General features: G+C 40.1%; 1 long non-coding RNA gene across 1 annotated transcript; it reads right to left on the reverse strand.

Moving 5' to 3' along the window:
• Positions 1-1979: 1979 nt before the first annotated feature.
• Positions 1980-14296, reverse strand: LOC140162782 (uncharacterized). The gene is made up of 3 exons (XR_011860345.1): positions 14210-14296; positions 10392-10516; positions 1980-2058 (listed from the first exon to the last, which is right to left on the reverse strand). It is a non-coding gene; the product is annotated as an uncharacterized lncRNA (long non-coding RNA).
• Positions 14297-14611: the final 315 nt, after the last annotated feature.

Raw genomic sequence — 14611 nt, forward strand, 5'->3', positions numbered from 1 at the left:
CGACGCTCATTCACACTGCCACTTATATCCGATACTATTACCGACGTAATTTAAGTCCGACTGTGGGAACAAATTGTCGGATTTAAAGCACATTACGTCGGATATAGTTATATCCGACGCTAATTCACTCTGCCACTTATATCCGATACTATTACCGACGTAATTTAAGTCCGGTAATAAGTGACTTAAGTCCGACTGTGTAAGCACGACTTAATTAACATTATGCCTTATATGTTAGAAAAATATTTATCAAGCACGAATCACGTGGCTTTATTGAAAACAAACTGACATTGACCATAAAAACGAATAAAAACAATCAGCTCTCAACACGCTATATTCAAAATTCCCGCGCCGAAATTATCTGAGTGCAATGACGTTATTTGTGCTCAATTGTCGTCAGCTTTCATTGTATTGCTGGGACGTCATTGCACTCGACAATTTCGGAGCCCGGGAATTTTGAATATCGCGTGTTGAGAGCCGGTTGTTTTAATTCGTTTTTATGGTCAATATGAATTTGTTTCAAATAAAACCACGTGATTCGTGCTTGATAATTGTTTTTCTAACATATGAGGCATAATGTTGTGATTGCCGGAGTCATCCTTTAATCCGATTCAACTCGGCGTGTCATCATATTTTATTCGTTGCCGTGTATAATTTGACATCAAAAAAGTATTCGAAGCCGAATATTCGCCTTCGAATATACACTATCCGTCGTTTTATCTTTTCAGTTTCTGTTTCCGTATCCGTATCCGTTTTTGTAAGTCATTGTTATTCTGAAGTGGTAGTCTCCCAGGTGTGACCAATCTTTTATTCTAGCCTTTTGTTAGTTACTGAAAATTTGAAGTTCGTGAATTTCAGTTTTCGTTTTGGTAAGTTACATTGATTTTTGACATAAAACCTTGAGATGTGCGGTTGGGTGCTAATCTAGACAAAAGAAGAGTCTAAATTTTACGGTCCTAAATTCGCGGTAAATTGTACGGCTTCAATTGACTTGTGTTTGGTGTATATGCACTTACGCCTAGACGTAAGTAGCTCGTAAAAATAGTCTTGCATTGAAATATATACTAACCATGTTGCCAAGTTATAAGCAAAAGTCTTTCATATTGGAGATGAAACGAGCGTCTAAAATAGTCAAATATCTCCCAATGAGACGCGTACAAGTGGTGATTTGGTAATCATGTTTTATATTGAAATGCAATACAAAAGAATTGCATTGGAGCAAAGATAATGTATTCTATTCATTTGTACCAATGGCAAGCTAATCTGATAATTGGTTGGGCCTATATGCAAGACTCGGGTTTATTTTAAATGCTTATTTTTGCAGAGCTTATTTTCAGTCATGGATCATACTGATAAGTTTCGCAAGGGAGGGGACCAAGGGAGGGAGAGCTCGAGACTGAACAAGTGAGAGTGGGAGGGGGTGAGGAAGAAAGAGAGGAGAGGGAGAGACGGAAAGACTGGAAAGAAAAGGACTCGAGAGGAGAGAGTAGGGACCGGGGAGGGAGAGGAGACTGATCATGGGGGGGGCAAAATAGGGAGATGGACATTGATACGAGGGAAGGGCGACACTATGGCCCTGCACAAGTGCATTGGGGTGCGACAGGCTCATAATCGGACCTTTTGTGATTTAAGGGCTTATTTTCAACATTTTTATAGAAAAACGTGGACTTTGTCATTCGGATTGGCATGCATTTTGTCAAATTAATGTAGATCAATTTAACAATGTCAGACGAGAGGGCGCTAGACCATTAAAAACACCGGTGTTAACACCGGTGTTTCATAACCTCGTCTCTCCCGCTTTTATTGACATAGGCATCCCCTCTATTGAAATAACCTGATTGGTACTTCAAAGTTAACAATGAAGTCAGATTACAGTAAACTTACTGAATCCCCCGCGTTTTCGTATCTGAACAATAAACTTACGGAAACTGAAAAGATAAAAAGACCCTAGGTGTAAAATATCGACGTACAACTACTCACCATCGAAATTGCTCAATATCTTCCATTGTGACTTAAACCGAAGCAACATAGAAGTTTATTGGTTTCTCGTGTTTCATTCTGGAGGGAACAAATAAACGCAGTGGATTACATGGAATAACAAAAGTAGAAAGACACGATTTTATATGAACATAATCAACCAGTTTTAGAATCGAGTCCATACTGTATACTGTTAAATATCTTTTATTACTTTAGGAGACGGGATGAGACAGGATATCATATTAAAGGGCATCCATTGCTTCGTGATCCATTGCCTCATTCCCCCCTCTTGTTTGTGATTTTTATACCATCAGAAACCTAGGACTATAATCTTTGTGAACATTTACATACAACATGTACGATTTCTTTAATCTTCGGTCATTTTACAAGATATAGTCCGATTTGCATTTTTGGGCTGACAGCCCAAAATTACAACACGATTGACTAAACCAATATCTAACCGGTTCAGGGCCGTCGCTAGACCATTTTCTCAGGGGGGTCGAGAAATAAATTTTGCTGGTATGGCCGGATTTACTTTTTGCTGGCCCCTGCGCAACATGATTGCCACCCCTGGTTCTTCGGATAGAAGACCCCCCCCCCCACTGCAACTCAAGTTTTTCCCCAGAATTCCTTTACCAAGGAAAAGTGAACGAAATTTTGATGTACAGCGGGTTTTTTTTAAAGCGAAAATTTGCCATTTCAATGCTAAAATTCAAAGAGGGATGTACAGGAGTCACCGAGCCAGGGGGCAAAATTTCCTACTGTCTGTCCAATTAACTTAGAGACCCGGTTTTTATTACTTATTTAAATATATATACGTTTTCGAAAATGTCATGAAAGAAATGTTGTTAGTGACTTTCAGACCTAAGAAGTTTTTCTTGTTCCAAAGATATTTGGAAACATTATAACCACAAATCTATTGAAATTCGAGCAATCTCACGGCAAATTTGAAAATGATCCGTGAAACGTTGGGTGCCATTTATCAAATACGTATTTGGACGGTTCGATTATTACACTTCGAAGATAGAAGTCCAATAGACGAATCCAACGAGCCAAGTCATGGTCAGGATTTGGTCGGCCATCTTTGGGTAGCCGCTAGCACCAACCTGGTGTTTTGAGCGTTTTGTGCAAATAAAAGCCGCCTAACACCTAGAGAAGATGCAAGGACGAGGGGGTTAATAGAATAATATATACAACTAGATTTCGCGGTTCTCGCGGTTCCCGTTACCCATATAGGCCTACTTGCCCTGACCTTTTAAACTACTAATAGGCCTCTGGTGTGCCGTTTTGGAATCCGATGAGATGCACCTGCACGATTAACCACACTGTAATGCTTTCCGATGCTCGCACTGCGCCCGTCGGTATACTCCGCGCACTACGCGATAGCGCGCACGCGATACGCACCGCGAGCACGCGTTAGCGAGCCACGCGCACGCGATAGCGCGCGGACAGAGGGACGGACGGACGGACGGATGGACGGACACGCCATGATTAGTATTATGATATAGATAATTCCGCAGGTAATCCCGTCGCATCTATTCATACATATATATAGTCCTTTTGTTCGCAAGTACATCAATGCATAGGCTCGTTTTATCTTTTCTGTTTCGGGAGCTCTATTGTTCAGAAACGAAAACGCAAGGGATTGTGTGAATTGATCTGTTCCTTGAATTCATTGTTAAATTTGAAGTACCAATCAGCTTATTTCAATAGAGGTAGATACCTGTTGTTAATAAACAAGGATGGATAGGACGAGATTTTGGGACACCCACTGTGTGTGGAAGACCGGTGTATTTAGTGGTCTAGCGCCCCTTTCGCTTGAATGTCCTCTAATACCGATAAGCCTTTGATGTTGGTAAAATTTAGGCTTTCTTAATTCATCTTTTTGTTGCTAATTTTACCCTGCTATGCAGTTGGAAAACTTAAGCAGTTTGCCTATCATCAACATGGACAAATTTTAATAAATTGAATAAACTCATCACTCCTCTACTCGCCCTCCTCTCCTCTCCTCTCCTCTCTTTTCCTCTCCTCTCTCCCTCCTCTCCTCCTCTCCTCTCCTCCTCCTCTCCTCTCCTCTCCTCTCCTCTCCTCTCCTCTCCTCCTCCTCTCCTCTCCTCTCATCTCCTCTCCTCTCGTCTCTCTCCTCTCCTCCTCTCCTCTCCTCTCCTCCCCTCTCCTCTCCTCTCCTCTCCTCTCCTCTCCTCTCTCATTTCCTCTCCTCTCCTCCCCTCCACCCCTCCACCCGATCATCTCCTCGTCTCATCATCTCCACTCTCTCATTTCCCCTTATTTCGAAATTTGCCATCTTTAACATGCTTAACCTGGTCAATAAATGAAAAATAATATACATTTAAAATAGATTTGAGTCAGGCAATTTTGCCTGAAGCAATGATCAGATTATCAATTCCAATGAAAGAAATCCAATTAGTTTCACTTCAACGCACTTCTTTGGTGTTGCATATTACCAAATTTTAGGGTGTATTTGGGACGAAATTCCCCCGTTTCATCTCTACATAATCATATGACCGATTTTTGCGCGATTGCGCGAACAAGTAAGCCCCTATACCTAATTCTTGGCAACACTGATTACTAGCGATTAATATATATTTCTACGCTGGGCTATTTTCACGAGCCACTCCCGCCTAGGCTGAAGTACCCAACGCAAGTCAATCGAAGCCGTACAATTTATCGCGAATTTACGACTTTAAAATTTAGACACTTCTTTTGTCTAGATTAGCATCAACCCTCTCATCTCACGTTTTTCATGTCAGAAATTAACATTACCGAAACCGAAACAGAACTTATCTTCGTTCAACTTTTCTGTAGTCAACAAAAGACTAGAATAAAAGGATTGTTCACACGTACCATGCAAACACTTCAAAATAACAATGAGATCCGAAACCGAAAACTGAAACCGAAACAGAAACAGAAAAGATGAAACGAGGGATAGATACCGCGTGTAGTTAATCCGATTATTATATCACTTCAACAGAGAATAATAGAAGCTGTGTGTTTTAAACTTTTATAATCATTCTTTTGTCCACCTGTGTTTTCGCGGAAGGTGTAAAACGGGTGATGGAATGCAGTTTAAAATTTCCGCCAAGGCCGAATCATTTCACATTTTGGGTGCATTGTAGCCGGCGGCTACCCAACTAAAGGCTGCTAGTCAGGTGCAGGAATGCGTGAATTTGGATTCCTCTATAGATGTGACAATCAAATAAGGACAAACCATTTTCGATCAATAGAGGTTGTGCATGAAATTATTGATTATCTCCAAACAAAGGATTTGAACCGGTGTCCTTCACCGTAATCATGGCGCAGTGCAGTCCATTCAATTGAATGTTGTCACCAACGTACTTGATCGTAGTGTATTTGTTATGTGTGTGAGACGAACTGTCGCGGTAGATTGCAATCATGCTTTTGTTGAATGCATTTGAGTAGTCAGCCGTATTTACGGTATGATACGTATAATTTAGAGGTCGTTGCACACCGACATCGCCCGGTTAATAATTACATTATAGACGATTCCAAATACACGCATTCCTACACCTGACTAGCAGCCTTTAGTTGGGTCCCCGTCGGCTACAATGCATCCAAAATGTGAAATGATTCGGCCTTGGCGGAAATTTTAAACTGCATTCCATCACCCGTTTTACACATTCCGCGAAAACACAGGTAGACAAAAGAAGTTTACAACACAATACAGCTCCAACAGTTGTGCAAATAAAAGCCGCCTTACACCTAGAGAAGGTCGAGCAGGGTTAATAGAATAATACAATAGAGATAATTCCGCAGGTAATCCCGTCGCATCTATTCATAGATGTACAAATGGATGAACAAAAGGACTATGTATGAATACATGCGACAGGATTACCTCTATTGTATATTATTATTCTATTAACCCTCCTCGTCTTTGCATCTTCTCTAGCTGTTAGGCGGCTTTTATTTGCACAATCGGGTGCTCAAAACCCCAGGTTGGTGCTAGCGGGAAACCAAAGATGGCCGACCAAATCCTGACCATGACTTGGCTCGTTGGATTCGTCTATACAACAAGAGACACTGAAATGAATACACGGGATCGATACACGTAAATATGCTATGCACGATTGATATTCAGACGATAAATCTTTGGATACCGGGTTAGAAAATGATGAATATCTCCCGTAAATGATTTCGTATAAAGAAACCAGATCTGGTTCCTTGCACTTGAACATATATGTTCAACAGATATTATCGTCGTTAGTTAGCGTCTTGAGAAACTAGCGTGCGTCTTGAGCTGAAAAAGTGACAAAAATTCAGATTTTAAATAGCGCAGCGTAGACCCTCGTGGAGGTAGTCTCGGGCCAGACTGTGTGTGGCTATCACGAACATACAGGATCGACGAGTGTCAGACCGACTGACAAAAACTGGCTGTGTAGGAGACTATCGTAGAGGCAGTGTAAGCAGATGACAATGGCGTATGTATGCTCGCTGACCGTACAGAGGTCAGTCTCAGGCTAATGTCATTAGCCTTAGTCGGATGTCCTTCAGCCTATTATGCGTTTAAAAACTATTAAACAGGTGAGAACACAATGGCCATGCGTGGCTGTGGATTCAACCTACCATGGCATTTTCTGCCATGACGATATCGGGGCGATGACACTGTGCGTTGTCGCTCTTAAAAAGGACAAGCAGAATAGCATTTATTGTATGTCTATTATATCTTTATTTATCTTTTTGAATATGTATTAGGTATTATTGTTATTGCGTTATAGAAATTGACAAATACATCGATCATTTTAATTAGCCCAAAGGTGAATCAGTAGTAGTAGACCTATACATTGCTGATTATGATTTGTCACTCCGAGACCTCGATTTTAATCGCCCCTAACTGTGAAATGGACTTTCCTTTCAAAAGTTTTTAATCATTAGGAATAATTGTATGGTCCCGTTTTATTGTCGAAATATAGTCAAAATTGAATAAAAGTCGACATGAAGAAAAACATTTTCAAAGGTCCGAGGTCCACTAGAACATTTTCTTTCATGACTTTTTTCTAACCCACATATTGTTTCAAATAAATAATACAAACCGAGTCTGTAAGTTAATTGGACAGACAGTAATTGTCCCATTGATCTACTACTAAAAGAACATTACCGGGACATATGCGCGCGAAGCGCGGGAAAAAATAGCAATTTCACTGCTAAAAATAAATAATGAACACAATTGTGGGTACTAAAATCGTGCCAAAGGACGATGCATAGGCTTCTAACATTTTTTAGTTAATATAGTCCCGATATTTTGATCCAGCTCATGAGCTTTATGCTTATTCCAGACATCAGAGGAGTTGCCCTTTCATTTGTGAGATTCGTAATCGTGTTTAAGTTTGAGATGAAAAAAAAAAGGAATTTTCAATTTTCAGATCTACTCACAAAGGTGATTAATTAATGGGCTTAATTTTGGGTCTAAATAATAGACCAAAAGGAAAATGCAAATCGTAAATTTTGTCATAACAGGGGAGGGGATTGTCAGGGCCGGATTTACCTTTTTTGGGGGCCTGGGCAGGCCAAAATTTGGAAGCCCCAAACCCACCGTGACAAAGGCATGTGCACACAAGTGGCCAAGTTTTGGTTTAGGTATTAGATCGACCGTGGCGGCGCGCGGGAGCATTACAATTTAGAGGTAGACGAGCATAGATTTCCAAAACATGGTGTTTTTCGGGCTACAAAGAATGCAGAGGGCAATGTTGGCCCCTCTGGGCCCTGGCCCATCTGGCCCAATGGTAAATCCGGCCCTGGGGATTGACTTGCCAGCATACCGTATGGCCAGTGGCGTAGATTACTTTGGGGATATATATAGTATATTGAATCCAGCACCTTTTGGTGACAAAAATCAGTTTCTGCTACAAATGCCCGCGAAGCGCGTGGAAAAATTTACCATATTGAATATGAAACTAAACTGGTTTTTTGGTTTATATGGCCATATTTGAGGTTAATTTGGTCAGAAATACACATACAGGTGTCCACATGGGGGTGATTGTATGGACCATCCCCCTATCAATATATTGGGGATTTATCCCCCATCACCCCTGGGATCTACGCATATATGCCTATGGCTAATCTACATTGGTGCTGATGAAGGGCGCGGTACACAGGGGTGATGGGATGCGCATATATTCTGTCGATTTTGCAAAATCATTAGTTCTGTGTCCACATCACCTCAACGCGCCTGACCAACATCATTGTAGCTAGGCACCATATAGACTTCTCCGTAGTCCGCTTGCCAATTTTGCATACTCTGGCTATTACATTTAACTTAGCATAAAACGCTGTTTTGTATTAATGTGTGTGCAGTTGATAGATTTTCACATCTGATATTTTCAGTCACCATACTCCCTCTGTTTGTTAGCTTTCCAAGAGGACTACTTACTTTGACTTGTGGTTAACATTTTTAACACGGGACTCTATGGAGAGTTAGGCCAATTTCTGGCCTAACTAAAATTGGTCATGATGTAATGCATCTTTAAATGGATCTGGCTTGTGATTGGTCGCCCAGATCTCGCTATTGTTTAAATCCTCCGGGCACGCGCCATTACCATTAACTACATCGTACATAACAATCTATGGAATTTTGCGGCACGTTTGTGGTGCCGCGAAAGTTAATCTCTCAGTGATGCATAGACGCCCATTTAGCGCGTCTGCTTAGTACTTGTGGTTACATTGGATTGATAAACAAGTATGATTAAAAATGTTTTTTGAGACCAAAGTCATTCAATAACTTTTATTGTCACTAATCATCTAATTATATAAACTCTTTATGACCATTTTACCATTGAACACTTTAATCTTAACATGTTTAATAAACATCAGTATATATTAAATTTTGAGTTCAACGGAGTGCGTTCATCATGATTAAATAATAATAACATATTTTTATCAAAATTCGACTATGGCATAGTCTAACCGCGTTGCGACCATAGGCGTAGATCGCGGGGTGTGGGTTTTGGTGCCGGGTATAAATCCACCCAATATGTTGATAGGGTAGATGGGCCATACAATCATTCCCCAATGTTGACGCCTGTATGTGGGTTAACCCATATTTGGCCATTTTAGCCTACAAAGTGCCAATTTTTATTTAAATTTTCCACCATCACCAGTTTAGCTTCAATATTGCAAATTTTCGCGCACTTCGTGCACATTTGTACCATGAACTTATTCTGTTGCCAAAAGGTGCTAGATTTACTACGTAATTGGGTAGGTCCATGCCTAAAACCAGCGCGCGACTTTCGGCCCGAAAGTCGGGCCCATGAATGAAATCCATAAAAATATGCGGTTGGAGAATAAATAAATAACCCAAAAAGGGTGAAAATGGTGCATCAAATGGCTTCATTTGTGCTTTCATTTTGAAAATGTTCCAAATTCTGACGGGGCACATCCACCCTCAGACACCCCCTGCGTCGCGCAAGCGCGACGGGCAGCGCGGTGTCGCGCCGCTTAACAAATTTCAAAAATTGTATTGCCCCTATCAAAATACCCTGGCGCCGCCCCTGATTCTATCCCTAAGATGCAATTTTAGATCATAGAAGATATCACATATCAGGTAATCTCACCAGTTTGGGTCTAGTGTATATGGTCAATTCCAGCCAAAGCGGGACAAAATTCTCTCTTTCCTTTTGAATTCTAGATTTATCAAACGAGAAGATCATATCTAGTGAATCATCAGGTGGAAGTGCCATCGGATTGAAAAATATTTTTTCTTGCTATAGACCAAATAAAGTGTTACATGCGCATATGCTGGTTACTTTAGACTACTCCGTAGTCCACTTGCCCGTTGTGCATACTCTCTCTCTCTCTCTCTCGGAGGGAGGGACTAACGAGAACCAAAACATTAATTAATTTTATTCGGCCTAATATCGCACCCCCCCCCATGCCGACGGCCCTGGTCACAGCAAACTTTAAAATAACTTTGCGTAGCTTTGTGCAGTCAAATTATAATATGTAGATTACAAATACCGGTATAAATCGAAGCCAGGTAGATATTAGGCCATATAAAATTAATGTTTTGGTTCTCGCCCCTCCCTCCTCAATTTCTGGGATTTGTCAGATTTTTATAGATTTTTTATAGACTTTGGAATGATTTATGAAATGTTCATACATATAAATAAGTTTATTAGAGAACAAGGATCACCTCCAAGTCTTTTTGTGGTACTCTAGGGGGTTTATACCTCAGAATCTCACATTTGAAAAAAAAGGGGCCTCATCGTTTCCTCGAGCACTGTTGGAAAAGACCAAAAACTACTGACAATGCTCATTTTACATTGGATTGAAAAAAAAAAAAAAAAAAAAAAAAAAAAAAAACTTCCTCCCTCCCTCATCCATTCATGAAAATCCTCTGGACGAGAACCAACACATTTTATACGGCCTTATTAACATCTTACCTTCAAAATGTCTGGTCCGTGTTAAAATGGCGCATGTCGATGATTCTGTCATATAGGCCTACCCAATTTTGAAGACTACTTCACAGTTCAAGTTCGAAAGAAATTGTGAAATTGTATACACCAACCTGCGAGATAGGAAGTATAAACGTTGAACCATTGGGTTGTTCCAGTTGAAATCCATACACCCCTATGGAAGACATGACTTTAATCTTTCACACAGTGGTTTAGATTTCAACTAGAGTCACCCATTCAGGTAACCCCATGTGAAATTCACACTCCCTGTGTGGAAGATCAAGGTCATGTCTTCCACAATGGGTGTATGTATTTCAACTGGAATAGCCCATTTGCTGTGAACTTTGATGCTATTGCGCTCGGTGAATATTAAATAACGGAAGTGATCGCCTACTGTCTCTTTCCTGATATCTACTGTCACTTCCAAATGGAATGGAAGATTTATATATTTATATTGTTTTCGTTAAAGGGGCATTTTGTGACATTTTTCAGTATCCACGAAAAAACTTTTTTTGTACATAACATTATACAAACAGGCAATCTTTGAATACACACCTTTCAGGAAATCAATTTAGATTCAATCCAATGATTTCTTTTCATAACTGATTTAGATGTTTTTAAAAATACCTTAAGAAATATTTTGAAAAAATGGGTAAAAATAGCATGTTTTGGGGTCTCTGTGTCTAAGTTTTTCACAGAAGGGGTCTTATTATATATGGCGCGAAGCGTATGATCAAGGCGAATAAACACAATACAAAAACAAATGCCAATTGATTAATACTTTTAAGTTATGGCCCTGAACATGCCGTGTGCACTTTTCGTTGGATTCGACCATATGAGATTCCATGGAGACGGGCCGCAAATTTGAAACTAGACTGAATGAGCACCAAAAAAAAAACGGCCAGGGTGTCAAAGACCAAAACCAACTATACCCGACAATCTCGCAAGCAATCAGCGAGTGAACAATCTAAGTCCGTCATTGCGGACCATGTGGTCCAGCAAAAGCATGTCACCAACTGGGACAATGCTAGGATCTTGTGCAAAGAGTGCGATGCAAATAAGAATCCATGTGGATCAGGAGAAGAGGCCCGAACGTCATGAACAGAGAGGGGGCCCACTTCCTTAGTCACGTGTATGATCCTCTCCTGGCTGATAAGACACCCTCGTCGGCCGGGATACGTCCAACCGGAAGTAAGGATCTACAACCATCATTCTGATGATGCCTACCGACCATGATAGGCGAAACCGTCAATAGTGAGTTACATTTTTGGTTTTGTTCAAATGAAATTTTCAAGCCTTTCCACGGATTCTAATATCAATCGATGATCACATAATATTGTTAAGACCATCTTGATTTAATTCATATCTAAGCCCTCGCGCGCATTAGTAAAATCGCCCTTTTCCGCGTTATTCCCGCGTTGAGTAAATTTCAATTTTTGTCGCTGTTTTTTTTCCGACCCACCACACAAAAATCTCACGTCTGACATCGTCAGACGTCAAAATAGCCTAAAGCGTAAATCTCAATAAAAATTCTTCATCTTGACCACAGTTAAACCTCCTTGAGAGATGAAAAGGTGGTCTATTCTTGCCACAGATACAAAAAATTAAAGTAAAAAAAAATAATTAAAAGTGCATTCCGTATTAGGTTTTGAACTTGGGAAGGGCTTTGAGACGAACTATTAAATTAAGATGGCCTAATCACTGCGCACCATCAGCGCATGATACGTATGTTGTCATTGATAGACATCGACTCCGTGGAACGGATTGGAAACTAGGTAGTTTTGTAAAATTAGTTACGTTTGCTTTATTCAAGTCAAGTCAAGTCAAGTTAAACTTTATTAATCCATTTCTGGAAATTACATGCATATGAGATCATAATAAAATACAATAGAGAAAAAGCATAATACAAAAACAGGTATTATATAAAGCACAATGAAATTCAAAGGCACTCCCTAGAAATGGTATGAAAACATAAATTAACGACGATACTTGGAGTTATGATACAAAATAGCTTGAGGGAAAATGAGTTCAGGTATCTGTCTGTATTTGCACGCGGCAGTTGCATACGACCAGTTTTTGAGTTATGATGATATGACAAGCGATGGTGGAGTGGATGTTGGGGATCCTCCATCACATCGGTGAGCTTCTTCAACAAAAGATCAGTGTACACTGTCTGGAAATCCTGCCGTGGTGAGCCTATTCGTTATTTATTCGCTATTTATTCGCTATTTATTCGTTAAAGTACCAAAAAAATCAGTTCCCGATAATACTGTTCTTTCAGGGACACCCTGTATCTCTTAAAATAATATGCCCATAATCGGATAATAGAGACCTTGCGGAATGAAGTTACTTTAACTGGAACGGCAACTTCAGAAATATCGATTGGATTTCTTGCTCAAATTTACTCCAACGCGAACGTATGGTTGGTTACTGCAACAACAGCGTCTTGTCGCTTAAACTCGGGACATGTGTATCAATGGGCGTTCAAAAGAAGGGCATTGTACGAGCTTGTAACCGACTACATCCAAATGTCTCTCTTTTGTTTAGTCAAGTGGTTTTTAGTCCCACTTCAAGACAAAAGACTCTACCTTAAGAGCTTCGTTTGAGTAAACATGAATGAACTCGCGATACCACTCAACATGGATTATGTCGGACCCAGCGTTATTCTCCTTATCATATTATTTTGAAACTAGCTTGGCCCTATACGTTTCAATTAATATTCTTACGATAGTTATAGGCCTATATATATAATATTATTTAATAAAGGCTCGTCAGCTTTGTCAATTTCATATTCCAATTTACTTCGCAAAGCCCAATGAAATACATATTCTTTATTTCTTTTCCCTCCTTCTGAATCTCTCTCCCCCTTCCCCTCCTGTTTCCCCTTCCCTACATTCTCCTTATTTTCCCCTCCTTCTCCCCTCTATCTGTACTCGCTCTCTCAAACTTGACCCTCCTATAATTACCCACTCGCACTCCTGTTTCCCCCTCCCCAGTGATTTTGTCAGGGTTTTTCTGTTAGGAGGGCATGGGCCGATTCTCAAAGGGAAACGTTTTTACAAAAATGGGTTTAAAATGGCAGAAAAGGGCCTAAAAGCGTAAAATATCACGGCGGCCAGCATCCAAAAGGGGAGGGTCAAGAAAGAAGACAAGATGTCCCACGGGGGAGCCCCCCTCCCCCCGTTGGCTACCAGCAAAGCACCTCCCTGTCCACTTCCAATGCCCTCCCTCTCCTCCTCCCTACCCCATCTCTTACCAGGCACAACCTATGACATGTTATATATAAAATGTTATGCACCTGCTTTACTCTTCCTGAAGTATCGTATACTGCTGGCTCAAGTAAAACCAGACCATTTTACGGGAACTTAATCCCCTTGGCGTTGAAGTCAAGCTAAAAACTTGGTTCCGCAAACTGATTTGGTGTACGCCATGAGCACACACACAACTATATATCAAGTGTGACGTTTGGAACAAAAATTATTTTGATCTAATTCAATCAATAAGTTTCAGCAACATGTAGCATGTTTTTTACCCAACCAAATTAGATTTCCAATAATTGGTCTATTAACTGGATAATACATAAGTGGTAATTATGTAGGCTATGAGGAAATTGGCAAACTATTGTTCTAAATTATGACGTATTTCATCATAATTTACGGCACACTATAGATTCTCGCGTTAACTTTAACTTCAAGCGGCTTTAATGGCAGAGTGGTTTTGAATACATAATCCTCTATAATCCTCTAGACGTTAAAGTTTGTGGTTTCTAACTCCATTTCGCAAGGTCTCTAATATGTATAACTTACTTCACATATCAAAGTAGAATGTCAATTGCCACTACTTCCTCTTCAAAATGTCGGCAGAAATCAGTTCCATGAATAGTTAGCCCTACATGGGAATGCCGAGAGTGTGTGCGATGCTTGAATGAGTAACTTAAAGAAATAAAGTGAATGACACTATATTGTTAAAGTTCATGATCATGACCTTACTACCAAAAGAATATGATTAGGGGCCGTCCATAATTTTCATAATTTTAAGTTACGTACAAATTCTACGTAAGGGGGAGGGGGCATTCTGGACACGTGTACATAAGAAAACTGGCGATTTGTTTGAGTAATAAAAATATAAATGTGAACGATTATAGTGTTTTCTAATATTTTGCTCTATAACCAAACGACCTGAGAAAATTTCAATTGTTCATTTCAAGG

The sequence above is a fragment of the Amphiura filiformis genome, chromosome 10, assembly GCF_039555335.1.
Source record: "Amphiura filiformis chromosome 10, Afil_fr2py, whole genome shotgun sequence".
Classification (NCBI taxonomy): Eukaryota; Metazoa; Echinodermata; class Ophiuroidea; order Amphilepidida; family Amphiuridae; genus Amphiura; species Amphiura filiformis.